Raw genomic sequence first — 9,341 nt, 5'->3', positions numbered from 1 at the left:
TTTTTTTTTGTCAATTTTCATTTGTCAAATTTTATTTTTTTTTTAAAAAAAAATCAAAATTTTCTTTTTCAAATTTTTTTTTTCATTTTTTTTGGAGAAATTTTATTTTTCAAATTCTTTTCTTCAAATTTTTTTTTTTCTTGTCAAACTTTTTTTTTTCCAAATTTAAATTTTTTTTGTCAAATTTTTTTTTTTTCAAACATTTTTTTTTTCAAACATTTTTTTTTTCAAACATTTTTTGTCAATTTTTTTGTTTCAAATTTTTCCAAAAACCATTCACAGTCATTGTTTGTCCATCTGTGATTCTCTTGATTTCTCTTTCTTTCATTAGTTTTTATTTGTTCTATCTTTTTTGTATGTGTGTGTACTTTTCAAAAGAAGAAGCTGTGATTCTCTTGATTTAGCAGCTTGTAACAGTAGTCTTCTCTCAGCCCACCGTGAATGCGTCTCTCCTCCCGGTGTTCCGGTTTTAAAAGTGACCCTGTAAACTGGAGACCTTCAGCTGAATGTGTCAGTGTTTGTGGAGTTTACACAGCTGTTGAAACACAGAGGGAGTTCCTGGGAATGCAAACTAGTTTAGTTTTTATTTAGATTTCAAAATATCCTCATCAGATATTTAATGATGGTCTAAAGACGTTTATGAGGGATGCATCCGGCTGAGAGTCTCCAGTTAACAGGGTCGCTGTTTAAACCAAAACACCGTCCGATCTCTGCCACGGCTTTTTGAGTTCAAAAGGATTTTAAAGCCGTGTTGAAACGTCTTTGCTACTCGCGCTTATCTCCTCTCACGTGTTGATTTATTCATTGCTTTTTCCATGTTTTTAACCGCAGGTGCAAAATTTTCACTTTTTTTCAAGTTTTTTCTGCTTTTGGAGCACAATTTCAAATTTGAGGAACATTTATTTTTTCGACAGGCCCCAATCAACTTTTTTTGTCAATTTTTTTTGACAAATTTTATTTTTTCAAAAAAAAAAAAAAATCAAAATTTTCTTTTTTAAATTTTTTATTTTTTCTAAATTTCAATTTTTTTTTGTCAAATTTCTTTTTTTTTCAAACTTTTTTTTTTCAAACATTTTTTGTCAATTTTTTTGTTTCAAATTTTTCCAAAAACCATTCACAGTCATTGTTTATTCCATCTGTGATTCTCTTGATTTCTCTTTCTTTCATTAGTTTTTATTTGTTCTATCTTTTTTGTATGTGTGTGTACTTTTCAAAAGAAGAAGCTGTGATTCTCTTGATTTAGCAGCTTGTAACAGTAGTCTTCTCTCAGCCCACCGTGAATGCGTCTCTCCTCCCGGTGTTCCGGTTTTAAAAGTGACCCTGTAAACTGGAGACCTTCAGCTGAACGTGTCAGTGTTTTTGGAGTTTACACAGCTGTTGAAACACAGAGGGAGTTCCTGGGAATGCAAACTAGTTTAGTTTTTATTAAGATTTCAAAATATCCTCATCAGATATTTAATGATGGTCTAAAGACGTTTATGAGGGATGAATCCGGCTGAGAGTCTCCAGTTAACAGGGTCGCTGTTTAAACCAAAACACCGGCCGATCTCTGCGATCACGGCTTTTTGAGTTCAAAAGGATTTTAAAGCCGTGTTGAAACGTCTTTGCTACTCGCGCTTATCTCCTCTCACGTGTTGATTCAGTGAATCCATCTGTGATAGAGAGAACTGGAGCCCAGGGGGAGTTCAGAAGCTCCCCACACCTGGTCTCAATCAGAGCCAATCAGACACACACACACACCTGAACCTGCTCTGGGATGATTCCTTCACCAAACTGTGCATGCCCTCTCACAAAGACTTGTTTTAAATACACTTGCTGCAAACGTTCACGAATAAAAGACTCCATATTCCAAAGGTAGAGCAGTGCTGTGTGTTTGCCAGATCTGCAGCTCTGCAGGAAATGGATGTTGTGTTTTTAACTGCAGTGTGTAAATGGCTCGCAGCAAGCTTCCAGCAGAAACACTTGACCTTCTTCTTGTTTATAAAGTTGTTTTATTTTCTGTTTTTATTCTGAGATGTCTAAATGGGAACAGATTAATATTTCCCCTGTCAGGACAAATCTTTACTTTATCATTTGTCCCTGTTAGCAGACTCACAGCTCTGCTTCCAGCCACTCATTTACACTCTCATTCCTCTCTTTTTGGGGTGAATTATTATCAGAGATGGGTACATTTATTACAACAGGGGTTATGTTTCCTGGAAGCCATTTCTAGGGGAGTGGTTAGCTCGTGTTGATGAATGTTAGCTAATCGCAGGTGTCAGCCGCAGTGTTCGCTATCATTTATCACATCTTTAAAGGACGTCCCTCTGGGAATATTAACCAGACCGCTGCCACCGCTCCACTCTTTAAGAAAGTCTTTAGTGATATTACAGCAGCTCAGAGCTCACATCACATCAGGTGATGGAGGGAGAGGACTCCAAAGCTACAGGCAGTTAAAGACAGCACTCATTTCAGAGGAGGAATCAGAGGGCTCGGGTGTTTTTGCTCTGGCAGATGCTTTGGAGTCCCCTCGCCAGTCGGACAGATTTCTAACTGACCTGATTGAGGTTCAGCCAATCACAGGAGTTTATGTAACTCAGGTTGAGTTTATAGGTTGTATAAATTATGGACGTAGACTTGGTGATGTCATTTATTGGCTTCTGAAGGTGGATGTTGGCGGGGGCCCGTGTTTAACTGAACTTCCACGACCACATCCCACCAGATCTGTGTCGGTCCATCTCCAGTCTGTCACAGCACCGGATCTGTGAGCCTTCAGGGATGCTGTGTTCGAGTTACAGAGAGGTATCAACAATGCAACGCAGACTTTGACAATAAAAATTTGATTAATCACTATTCATCACACTTTAAAAGGCAGGTTTGAAATTCCATCATTTTGCATCTGAATACAGTTTTTAAGTCCATTTTAACAAAGTAAAGCAATAATTATGAATGTTTTGATTTGGGAATCAGATGAATGCAATGATATTCATTTTAGATCTTGACTTTTAGATTTATTCTTCATATAACTGCTGCACCAGTGTGCACTGAAACCATGACTTCTGCCAAATTCCACCAGATCTGCGTCAGGTCCCGTCACAGCATCAGATCTGATCGGTTTCTATTCTAGTCAATGTGTTAACTTCCACTGGATCCACTCCGTTGCGTTCCAGGAGCACGATGCATCAATCTGAACAGAGCAGATGGAGCGGGACAGGAAGTCAGGTTTCACCAAAACAAAATGAAAACATCCGGTTAATTTTCAGAATAAAACACTCAGTGTTATCACCAGATCGTATTTCACTTAACTACAACAACAAACCAAAGTCATGATGACCTGGAGTCAACAGGTCAGAGGTCTTCAGAGGACCAGAAAGACAACATGGATAAATAAAACAATAAAATATTAGAATAATTAGTACATAGTGCCCTATTACCCCTCTAGAACACGACGCTCCCAACATGCAGGCATGCTGGTAAAGTCTCTAAAAGTAGTATGGGAGGTCGAGCCTTCAGTTATCAGGCCCCTCTCCTCTGGAATCATCTACCAGTCAGGGTCCGGGAGGCAGACACCCTCTCTACTTTTAAGAGTAGGTTTCAAACTTTCCTTTTTGATAAAGCTTATAGTTAGAGCTGGATCAGGCTTGGACCAGCTCTTAGTTATGCTGCTATAGGCTTAGACTGACACACTGGGATGCTGTCTTTCCCTCTCTCTCCTCTCTCTGCCTGTCTCTTACTTTAACTCTTCCTGTCCCATTAAAGTTACTAACCATAGACCTTTCTGGAGTCCCTGAGCTCCCTTGTCCCGTAGGTTCCTCTGGATCTCTGCTGCTGTGGACGTGCCAGACTCCAGCTGCTACAACTACTACTATCCATCTCCCCACTATCATCTCTTTCTTTCTTTCTTTCTTTCTTTCTTTCTTCCTTCCTTTCTTTGTTCTTTCCATGTTTCTTCATCCTTTATGTCTCCTTTTCTTTTTCTGTCCTTTCCTTCACCATTTATTCTCCTCTTTTTCTTTCTTCTGGTCTCCCTCTCTTTTCTCTTTTCTTAGACCTTTCTGGAGTCCCTGAGCTCCCTTGTCTCGTAGGTTCCTGTTGCTGTTGATGTTCCAGACTCCAGCTGCTACAACTACTACTATCCGTCTCTCCACTATCATCTCTCTCTCTCTCTTCATCTCCCTCTATCCCTCTCTCCAACACGGTCTCAGCAGATGTGTGTCTAACATGAGTCTGGTCCTGCTGGAGGTTTCTGCCTGTTAGAGGAAGTTTGTCCTTGCCACTGTAACTTGCTAAATGCTGCAAAGTGCTCTGCTCATGGTGGATTAAGATGAGATCAGACTGAGTCCTGTCTGTAAGAGGGGACTGGATCTAATCCTGTCTTGATGTTGGGTCTTTGTTAATAATAAACTCCTCCTGCCCCATTAAAGTTACTAACCATAGACCTTTCTGGAGTCCCTGAGCTCCCTTGTCCCGTAGGTTCCTCTGGATCGCTGCTTCTGTGGACGTGCCAGACTCCAGCTTCTAAAGGATGAGGAGAGGAGGAGGAGAATCCTTGATTCAGTCATTACCCCGGGAAAACCTCGGTCACATGACTCCAGCTCTCCGGCAGTCCTTCTCTGGGCTACATTCTGAAAACACAACCGGTGGGTGTTGATGGACAGAGAGCACAGAGCCGCAGCAGAACGGTGACAGACCGGACATGGATCTGTTGAAAGTCCGACGTCAGAGGCAAAGAGGTGGAGTTGAGTCAGGCTCAAGTATATACAGCGCATTTGCAATACGTACATATATAAAGTAACAGTGAAGTCACCCGTTGATGATGTAGTCCACTAAAGTCTGGTAGGTTTCACCAACGAGCTCTCCACGAGGGATTTTGGGATGGTTTAATCCAGCTGGATTGCAGTTTTTCTTTTTTGCACTTTAATACATTTTCCTCTTCCCTGTTACCCAAACAGAGTCATCCTGATCCTCTGTGGTAAAAATAGATATAATTGGGAAGAATCCACTGAATGGAGATTAGTGAAACACGGATTGTTCTGGAATAATGCAGCCATACTGAACTCAGCTCGTCCTGCAGCAGCAGCAGCAGCAGCAGCTTCATCAATCTCTGATCTCTGAGGAGAACCGCTAAGTTTTTGGCTCACGTCCAGGATCTCTCTGTTCTCCAGACGCTCTGTAGATTCAACATCCCTCGGAAATTTCCAACCCGGGTACGCTCCTCCAACAACTGCACAAACTTACATCAGAGAGGAGTTCAAACATCAAACTCAAGAGGAGTTTGAAGCTGTGTAAAGTTTTATTGACTCTTCCTCTTGAGTCAGTCTGAAGGTTTTAAGGTAAATGTTGCATGCTGATGACACGAGGAACATCTGAGCTGTACAGTCACTGCGTCTGTAAGCTAGCAGAGAAAGAGAAATAAAAGGATCCGAGTGATTAGCCAAACCTTTCATAATTAAACAGACTGCTGTTAGCAAGCTGCTGGAGCTGTTCAGACGGCAGAGTCCTGAACTAATCTTCAAACACAGATCAGACGTAACGCAGGAATCTCTCCTCTCTAAACCCGCGAGCTGTCCTGTCCTGGCCCGGCTCGGCACAGCTCGGCTCGTCTTGTCAGCTCATGATTTGTGGGTCTCACAGGAGAGGAACGGGAGGAACTCCTCTAGGTTAAAATCTGCAAACAATGAGTCTTCTTCGGGTGTGATGGATGGTGCACATCCCGGCCCATTTGTCTGTGCTTTACGCTCGCCAGTATCAATTGTTAAAGAAACTTTGCTTAACATGCAGTCCTGAATGTTGGCCGGTCACAGCAGAGCGGAGAGGAGGAAGAGGAGATGAAGAGGGGAAGGAGACAAGATGGATGTTCTCTTTGGTCGGGCGGTAGTAAAGAAAGGTGTTTTCAACTGTTTTAAATGTTTTTAAAGAAGATCTCAGGGATTCAAAAAACGGGAAACGTTCACGATGTAAACATCAGAAATAGATCTCTCCAGTTTCAGACAGCGGCTCCATTATCAGCTGCACAAACATTTAGTGACAGGTTATATTCAAAGTGGGAATCACAAATATCTTTTGGACTAAAAATATAATCCTGGTCAGGTTTCATCATCTATGTTTAATGCACAGTCTGACGTATTGTACACAGGGTTCCTACACACGCTTTAAAATCAACTTTAAAGGTGACATATCACGCTTTTTTCATCAACATATATTGGTCTAAGAGGTCCCCAAAACATGTCTTTAAAGTTTATGCTCAAAAAAACACTTTGAAATCAGATTTTGGTCTGCCTGAAAAACCCTCTTCTTCAGCCCTCCTCAGAACACTCTGTTTTCCCTCTGACCACGCCCCCTCCGGAAGTGGGTGTCCCCTCGGCTCTCCAGCACGTTGATCTAATGTTTACATGTTGGCTGAATATACACGGCTGCTCACAGACCCGCGTTACTTCAACCCTCTGAATCTGATCCAGATTCTGATCCTGACGGAGAGGCGCCTGCAGCAGGACCTTTCTGAACCATTGGTCACAGATTTAGTGTTTCTCGTTGTTTTATTTATCAGTATGTCGACGTGTGTCTTGGTACACAGCTACCAACATGTAGCTGTGTGGCTATGCTAACTAGCGCTAGCACTTTTCCACGATAAATAAAAATCATCCACTAGATCTTCAAATCTGCAGACGTGGGGAGTAAGACAGCCTACAACTAGCATGCCTCCCTCCTAAGCTCCTTGTTAGCACACATGTGTGCAGGGAATGAAAAACGGAGGAGGGGTTGAGTTGTATTTTATACAGTCTATGGGCTGAACAAGCTCCGAGCTCTGACTTCCTGTTACAGACCGGATGGCGTTGTGACGTATGAAAAACACTGAAAACTGAAACGGCTGGTTTCAGCACACATTTACAGAAAGGTGGAGAAATCAGAACAGGGGCAGAATGGATTCTTTTACTTTTCAGGGGGTTTGTAGACAGGGACACAGATTTCAGGTAGAGAACTGTTAAAAAGTCGATTTTGCATGATATGTCGCCTTTAAGTCTTTTGAAGACCCAATGGAAGAAAAATTAATACAGTTTTTGCACCTGCTAAAAAACAGTGTGGTTTATTTTACTCTAATTCCAAAGTTAAAAAGCTATTTTAAAATACTTTGCAAGTCAGATCATACTTGTTGTTGCCCCTGGAAACCATCCCAGAGATAACAGACTTATGGGTTGCTGAAAATGCAGCTTTCAGTGAAATCCATATTACGAACCTACAAAATCACCAGCTAAAATGTAAGACCTCTCACAAGTGAAAATAAGACTTTTTAAGAAATGTAAAGGTCTTTAATATTGAGGACCTGATTTAAGACTTGGCTGCACGGTGGTGCAGTGGGTAGCGTTGTTGCCTCACAGCTAGACAGTTCCTGGTTCGAGTCCCGGCCGGGCGGGTGCCTTTCTGTGTGGAGTTTGCATGTTCTCTCCGTGCATGCATGGGTTCCCTCCGGGTACTCCGGCTTCCTCCCACAGTCCAAAAACATGCTCACTAGGTTAATTGATCACTCTAAATTGCCTGTAGGTGTGAGTGTGTGCGTGAATGGTTGTCTGTCTCTCTGTGTTAGCCCTGTGATAGTTTGGCGACCTGTCTAGGGTGTTCCCTGCCTTCCGCCCAAAGCCAGCTGGGATAGGCTCCAGCCCCCTGTGACCCCTAACGGGATAAGCGGTCAAGATAATGGATGTATGGATTTAAGACTTTTTAAGACTTTTTAAGACTTTTCAAGGATCCGTGGGAACCCTGACCACACCTTAAGTTTTAATTGTAACAACATGGTATAAAAGTTTGTTAGCTGTCAGTAGTTTTTATGCATCCTGCGGGTTGACAAGGTTTCACAACTTTCAAAACTTACACAACTCTTTCTTTCAAGTGAGTTCCTTTTATTCCTGCTTCGTTAAAAAAAACAATCTGGTGGAGTTGTAAGGCAGCTTTATTTGTCAGTTGTACAGTTTGAGGAAGTGGCACACAGACTATACCAATTTTTTCCTTCTCTGTGCAAATGAATGAACCTCCACTGGTACAACACTGGAGGATCTCCAGTGTGAATGATTCACTGAAGATCAGATTTTTCAACTCATGCAAATAAGGAAATGAAGCATGTAGAGCGTTGAGTGCGTTGCGTCCATAGACTATATAAAATATGGACGTAGTATCCGTGACGTCACCCATCTGTTTCTGAAAGCTGTTTTGAAGCCAATCGGGAGCGGCAGCCATATTGCTTCTGTCGAGCCAGTGTGACGTAAAGAGGCGGGCTTTGAGCCTCCTAGCCAACAGCTGCAGTGTCCCTGCAGGCAGCTGTGCCTCTGATTGGAGGACTAGTAATCTCAATAACTTTGAAATTACCGAATTAGAAAAAAATTCACCCCCCCCCCCCCCACAGTGAGAGGACATGGAGAAATGAGCTATTCAGATTACACTCATCTTTTGAACCAGGCTGTAAACATGTTTATTAATGCTGCAAAGATCGTCTTTTCCCCATTCATGTGTATGTGACTTCCGGTACTTCCGGAGCCAGCCTCAAGCGGATCCTCGATGAACTGCAGCTTTTAACACTTCCGCATTGACGCATATTTTTAGACCGGAGGTTGCCGCTTGGTTGCGTCCCAATACCTCCATTCGGGGTAATAGGGTTTCCTTGGCTAATAAAGGCTACATGCTACGAACATGTTTTAAATGATGTTTAATTGTGTTGTAAAGTTTGGCATGTTGACATGAGGCTCTATGAGATTAACTCACTTTTGGAGCCAGCCTCTAGTGGACACTCGAGGAACTGCAGTTTTTGGTACTTTTACACTGGCTCCATTTTTCAACACTGGAGCCTGCCGCTGGGTCTTTTTCCCCCAAATTATGATCGTCTAACTACTGAATGATTCTCTACAACCTCCTTTAGTTAACGTGGATAATTCATACTTTTATACCTTCGTGTTTATCGGTGTCTCGTTTTGGATTCTTGCTTCTTTTCAACTGAGAACTTTGTGAGTTTACGCTCAATGGGGGGGTTGGACTATTGTATTAAATAACTTTATTACTCTGTATTAGGAACGTTCTGGCGTATAACAGTAGTTGGGCCATCTGTGTGAAATATCTGAACTGCATTCAGTCAGTGGCTAAAACAAGAGGCGCTGTGTTGCCTTTAGCATGTTGTTCCAGTTTTTTGTACCTGAATAGAACCGTCACATCAGCGTGCCACCGTCGTAACAATTAAAAGTTTCCTGAGAGAGAATGGAAACTTTTACCCTTGATTTAAACGTGCATTCAGCACTCAGTTTGCATGAGGAATAAAAGCAGTGTATATTTAGCATCTTTGTCCTCAGTGTGAACAGACCGCCAATTTTCCATTGGCTCCT

Source organism: Notolabrus celidotus, chromosome 6 (assembly GCF_009762535.1).
Source record: "Notolabrus celidotus isolate fNotCel1 chromosome 6, fNotCel1.pri, whole genome shotgun sequence".
NCBI lineage: Eukaryota > Metazoa > Chordata > Actinopteri > Labriformes > Labridae > Notolabrus > Notolabrus celidotus.
Note: the sequence above shows the minus strand (reverse complement) of the source record.